The following is a 7,266-nucleotide window of genomic DNA, read 5'->3' as shown; positions in this document are numbered from 1 at the left end:
TTCTATAAAGGCTTCTGAATCTTCCCAGGCATGTACCTTGGGTGCCTAAATAGAAAATACAGACCTGCCCTTAACATTTCAATACTTTAGAGGGGAAAATGTGTGCAATGAGCCCAATCTGCCTGGGACTATACAGAAGCATGGTGGCATGGTTCAAATAACGAAGTCCAAGTGTCTTCTAACACTTACTTATTAAAACCCTCCACCCCATCACACAACCCTTGTTAGGGCAGTGGCAGACGGGGAGATTAGTCGCCTTGAGAAGAAACTTCGGGCGACTTCGGGAAATTGAAGCGACATGTATGCCATCCCACTGGTGATTTACATTCTTGCCAGTGGGATGGCATTGTGGGGAGATTAGAAGATTTGTCTGCCCTTATGTGTAGTGCCAACCTTCCAAGTTTTCTCCATTATCCATTTCGGCACCTACTGTGTTATTTCATGGCTGCCCATTTAATCTCAGCAGGCTGATATGGCAAGGGACTGGTGTGCAGGCCAACCTGCCCATTGCTTAGAACAAAGCACCTTTCTGCTGAATGATAGGTGTGGCAAGGTTCATTCACTTTGTTTTATAAGTTTATAAATAGAGATAAAGAAAAGCAGTGTGTATTCAAATGATATATAGGAGTGGAGGCAGCAATAAACCCAGGCATGAAACCCAACAGAATACACACCATTAGCACTAAAATTATACAAGTCTGAGGAAAGACCTTTAGTTTTATGGCAACTTAAACAACCAGTTTACTTAAATAAATAACTCTACAATGACTGCATTTAACCAGCTTTTTTATTCAAGTATAAGTAATTTTGCATAATTATGTTATAGATGCAGATTTATCTGTGTATCTTCTTCTGTGGCCCTCAGCCCTGCAGTGTATTTCCCATCCCTACAGATAAGTCCCTGCATTTACCCTGAGTTACTGTGTATGTAATTAAAGGTGCAAAATCTCATATTACCTATAGCAACACATCAGGCACCATTTAGAGCCGTCACATGGGGCTCTTCATCTCCAGACTAGAACTCTCCTCTTCCATGGGCAATAAAGTGCCCGCCAATACCTGAACCTTCACTTTCCATTCAGTCACTATATGTACAACACATTACACACAGCAATCATAGGTAATTGCTCAGAAATTACTCTTTTGGACAGTGTGACATCGCCTTAACATGTCAGCTGTTTAGAAGCGAACATCTTACTGGTTGCTATGAGTTACTTCACCAGGGCAAACTTAAAAGTTTGGTTACAGAACACCCCAGTGACTAACATCCTTATAATTTGCAGTCGGGGGTCATTATCCATTATAATACATGAGTGATAGCCAGAGTTCCCTGTATCCTTGTTCATTTATATGGTCTCTGAACCCCCTCAGTGACTTCTAATTTCCTTAAAGGACATGTAAAGCCTACATTTGCCAACAATGTATATCAGTTGGGCATGCCTCCCCCACCCAAATGGCATAATTTGTACTGCATGTATCCCCTCTGTTTGCCAGCACCATCACATTTTCCTAAACCAAATAGCAGCTTTCACCTGGTGGCCATTTTTCCTCTGATACATAATTGGATACATTTAAATCTGCAAACAGCATACATGCACACACAAAAACTCTTATTCAGCATACATTTCATCAAGAATACAGGCTCACAAAGGCAGAACTGTCTTTGATAAAAGTTCTGCTTTGTTTGAGCACTGTAATGGTATAGCTGAGCTTAGGAAAAAAAAAATGAATCAGACAGCTAGAGCTGAGTTTCTATGGGAACCAGCAATGCCATCTCTTTACTGGCTGCTAGACTGGGGGGCGTGTTTAGTAATCTGAGCTTAGAACAACTGAGCATGCCCACAAGCCAACAGCCAAAGCAAAGCAAAGCAAAGGGGGGGGCTGAGTGGGTTACATGAGGAGAAGCAAATCTAAGTGATTAAGAGCCTTACTATTAAACTCTGGACAACCAAAGTGGCAGGTATTAAAAAAATTCAAAGAGGCTGTTCACTGATTACATTTTTATGTATTGGGTTTATACAGTAGGGGTACATTATGCCTTATAATACACAAGTGAAACTCAGAGTTCCCTGTCCAATTTAGTCTGCCAGCCTTGTGTCTTTATATTGTCACAGAACCCCTCAGTGACTTCTAATATCCTTATTATTTGCAGAAGGTGGTACATTAGCCCTTATAATACATGTACGATACTCAGAGTTCCCTGTATAACTCAAGCCTGCAGCCTTGTGCCTTTTATGAACACAGAACCCCCAGTGATTTCTAATATATTTATTAGCATGACAGAGAGTGGCATTCAAGCTTAGAAAGTGTGCACAGCATGGCAGCTAATTGTACAATGTGACAATCAGCGATGTGACTGTGAGCAATGTCTCTGTCAGACAGATTAAGATGCAGAGGAAGAATAGTAATGTAGTAATATGACGATGCACGGCAGATGTATTCATTCTGGCCAGACATGCTGCACCCGGCATAGCGTAATCCAATGTGACACTGTCAGTGGCAATACAATTGAACTGCATAATATTAAGAATTTGAGCTATCACTTACCATATTATGGCCTATGCATCAAACATCTAATATAAAAGTGTGTTTGCTATTAATGGGGGAATAAGGTCATATACATGTAAGCCAGGCAGTTTTAGATCAGAATGCACCTTTAGTTTACTGAAGTGCACACACAAAATGAGAAAAATAAATATGTACCTGCACTGGGCAGAATCCTGTTCCTCTTGTATTGAATATTCATTGCTTAGCATGTAATTCGGTATGTTCATTGTATGAACCCACTGATTGTACAACAGTGCAGAAAATGTTGGCACTTTATAAATACATGTTAAAAGCAATCATAATAATAAGGTTAAAGGTTAAAATAATTGGGCACCTAACACATACATAAGGCATGTTACCCCCCCAGAAGTGCAAGCTTACAGAGCACATCCTCCAAAAGGGGAAAACCAGTAGTGTAACTATAGAGGGAGCAGGCCACGCTGTCGGACGGGAGGAGGGTACTACTCGGGGCCTAGCACCCACTTGCTACAGCACTGGGGAAAACATTGCTTTTCCCACCCTCAAACCACAAGGGGGCACCTAGTGTGTGAGGCTAGGTGGGGAACATGCATTTGCATAACGGGCATGTGCCCAGCTTGCTTACAGTGTGCATGCCTGTCGACCAATCATCACATCATAAGTGTGCACCTAGTGAACCAGCCGGGGTTCTACCTTATTATGTGCATGTTTGTGCCCCAGTGTGGCCACCCAAAGTGGGAGCTCCCATCCCGTGTTAGTGTCACAGAATTCAATAGGGTATAATTTTTTTAACAATACTATTATTTTCCCCATCCAGAGTGCAGGCTTTGTTAGACTGCACCTTGGTTGGGGGAAACATTTTATGTGATAGTTGCCCTTTAACTTTTGTTATCCCTAATTGTATCCATTGTTATATTTTTGGTTCAGCAGCACCCTACGCACCAGGCTGGACTCCACCCCCACACCGGCTTCCAGGACACATGTAGTACAGGTTACATACTGTGCATGTAGTGGAAGCTGAAAAACTAGGTACCTCTAATTTCTTCTGTGTCCTGTCCACATTAAAATTGGATCTGGGGGTGAAAATTCTCAGGGTCCTCCCCAGTTGTGATGCCTATGTATAAATCTAGCCTTAATGTTTGTGAATTATTAATGGCAGCATGCTGATAACATGTCATAGTAGATTTCTGTAAGCTATGGTAAAGTGACGATATTACAGAAGGTTTATATCCATTTGATAAGATGATGTCATACAAAAAGGACCCTTTATTAAACGTCAGACCATTTAAACCAGTGGGAGGCCTGCGTTTGGCCCTATGACAAACTATAATACCTATTTACACACATTTGGGCAGAAATGTTCTAACAATATGAACTCAATACATTTTAGTGCATGGGGATTATCTGATGCAATCAAAGTTAATCAGATCCAAGGGACTTGCGCAGTGAGATAAGGCAGTGTGATGCCACAGAAACCAAGGTTAGTTCCATGTGCCATAAAGATGGCTTGATAAGATCTGCATCTCGCCTTGGGAAAGCAAACGTAATGTTACAGAGATGAGAGATCTCCAACTGACAAGGAGATAGAGACAGCTGATATCTCTCTCCCTCCAGTGATAATATCTCCCCAATCTCTTGTAAAATCTACTCATGTCATTTGCCATCAATTATTAATGTAGTTTATTGCCCACCCCGCGAAGGCCAAAATTCTTTGGAGAGTTAAGTCAATTTGGGGTAACGGGATAGTTTCTATAATAAAATACTTTTGTATATTGCAACACTGTTTTGACCTGAAAACACCTTAGTAGCACACAGGCTATGAGATCCCCAACACCACTGGCTTGCAAACTGTACAAGATTTGGGGTGAGTGCTTACTTGTGCCATGGGTACCTCAGGGTGAATGTTATCCCAATGTTTCTATATATATGTGACCTCATTATGAGCTAAGAGGGCCCAGCCTGAAGGCGAGTGAGGGTGAGATTTGAAGTGAGTGCTTAATTGTGTCCTGGGTATCCCTGGTACTTTAGCAGGATGAGTGTTACCCCAATGTCTCTATATATCTGTAACCTTGTTATGAGCTAAGGGGGGCTCGCCTGAGGGCCAGTTAGAGTGAGATTTGGGGTGAGTGCTAATTTGTGCCCTGGGTACTCCTTTAACTATAGCAGGGTGAGTGTTACCCCAATGTTTTTATATATCTTTAACCTTGTTATGAACTAAGGGGGCTCAGTGTGAAGTTAGGGGGAGATTTGGAGTGAGTGCTTAATTGTGCCCTGGGTATCGCTGAAACTATTGCAGGTTGACTGTTTCCCCAATGCAATGTCTGACTTTAGCACTGGCTATACCTTGTCATCCAGATCACTACAACAGAACAGTTTGCTGTCTTCCTGGTGCCAGGGTTTGGCATGCGGTTGATTGGGTTAACAAATTATTGGGTGGGACTGGGCATGACCCAACTGTCTATTGGTACTAATGACAAAATTAATGGTAGGTGAAGGACCTTAAAGAGTGAGTTTAGGGATCTTTTTAGGGAATTTTAATGAAAGTTCCAATGTTAATTTTTCTGAAGTTTCGCCTGTGCCACATGCAAGTTTAGGGAGACAGCGGGAGCTTAGAGAACTAAATGTGTGGCTAAAGTCTTGGTTTGGGTTCCTAGAGCACTGGGCTAACTTTTCTTTGGGGTACAATATATATATATATATATATATATATATAGTCTTGTGCTTTTGCTGACAAAAATAATGCATCAAATTCAACAGTAGAAAGCACTCACAGCTACAGCATCAATCAGGTCAGTGATTTATTTCAGCATACCATACCATGGTATGCTGAAATAAATCACTGACCTGATTGATGCTGTAGCTGTGAGTGCTTTCTACTGTTGAGTTTTATATATATATATATAATGTGGAACTTTTCCACATTTTGTCACATTACAGCCACAAACATGAATCAATTTTATTGGAATTCCACGTCAAAGACCAATACAAAGTGGTATACATGTGAGAAGTGGAACGAAAATCATACATGATTCCAAACATTTTTTACAAATAAATAACTGCAAAGTGGGGTGTGCATAATTATTCAGCCGCCTTTGGTCTGAGTGCAGTCAGTTGCCCATAGACATTGCCTGATGAGTGCTAATGACTAAATAGAGTGCACCTGTGTGTAATCTAATGTCAGTACAAATACAGCTGCTCTGTGATGGCCTCAGAGGTTGTCTAAGAAAATATTGGGAGCAACAACACCATGAAGTCCAAAGAACACACCAGACAGGTCAGGGATAAAGTTACTGAGAAATTTAAAGCAGGCTTAGGCTACAAAAAGATTTCCAAAGCCTTGAACATCCCACGGAGCACTGTTCAAGCGATCACAGGCCGAACAAGGAGAGCGCTGATCAGAAATGCAGCCAAGAGGCCCATGGTGACTCTGGACGAGCTGCAGAGATCTACAGCTCAGGTGGGGGAATCTGTCCATAGGACAACTATTAGTCGTGCACTGCACAAAGTTGGCCTTTATAGAAGAGTGGCAAGAAGAAAGCCATTGTTAACAGAAAACCATAAGAAGTCCCGTTTGCAGTTTGCCACAAGCCATGTGGGGGACACAGCAAACATGTGGAAGAAGGTGCTCTGGTCAGATGAGACCAAAATGGAACTTTTTGGCCAAAATGCAAAACGCTATGTGTGGCGGAAAACTAACACTGCACATCACTCTGAACACACCATCCCCACTGTCAAATAGGGTGGTGGCAGCAACATGCTCTGGGGGGGCTTCTCTTCAGCAGGGACAGGGAAGCTGGTCAGAGTTGATGGGAAGATGGATGGAGCCAAATACAGGGCAATCTTGGAAGAAAACCTTTTGGAGTCTGCAAAAGACTTGAGACTGGGGCGGAGGTTCACCTTCCAGCAGGACAACGACCCTAAACATAAAGCCAGGGCAACAATGGAATGGTTTAAATCAAAACATATCCATGTGTTAGAATGGCCCAGTCAAAGTCCAGATCTAAATCCAATCGAGAATCTGTGGCAAGATCTGAAAACTGCTGTTCACAAACGCTGTCCATCTAATCTGACTGAGCTGGAGCTGTTTTGCAAAGAAAAATGGACAAGGATTTCAGTCTCTAGATGTGCAAAGCTGGTAGAGACATACCCTAAAAGACTGGCAGCTGTAATTGCAGCAAAAGGTGGTTCTACAAAGTATTGACTCAGGGGGCTGAATAATTACGCACACCCCACTTTGCAGTTATTTATTTGTAAAAAATGTTTGGAATCATGTATGATTTTTGTTCCACTTCTAACGTGTAAACCACTTTGTATTGGTCTTTCACGTGGAATTCCAATAAAATGGATTCATGTTTGTGGCTGTAATGTGACAAAATGTGAAAAAGTTCAAGGGGGCCGAATACTTTTGCAAGCCACTGTATATATACCAAGAGAAGGATACCGCACTCGCAGGACTTACTTGAAAAAAGTTGATTTATTGTTCACAACATAGCACTGACGTTTGGGCTGTCTCCACAGCCTTTCTCAAAGTGAGCACAGAATACAAATCACTCAACATTTAAACCCATTATGGCGCCAAAATCCACAAATGACGTCATACATTCCATGATTGAAACCTCAGCTCAGCGCTCATCGATCTGCCCATTGCGGTGAGTTATAGTTCAGCCAGTATAGGTTACGTGCCACATTTTTCTTGACTTTTCTTGCCTTTTTCTTTTTATGTACCTTCACTACTTTTCT

Source organism: Xenopus tropicalis, chromosome 3, assembly GCF_000004195.4.
Source record: "Xenopus tropicalis strain Nigerian chromosome 3, UCB_Xtro_10.0, whole genome shotgun sequence".
Lineage (NCBI taxonomy): Eukaryota > Metazoa > Chordata > Amphibia > Anura > Pipidae > Xenopus > Xenopus tropicalis.
Note: the sequence above shows the minus strand (reverse complement) of the source record.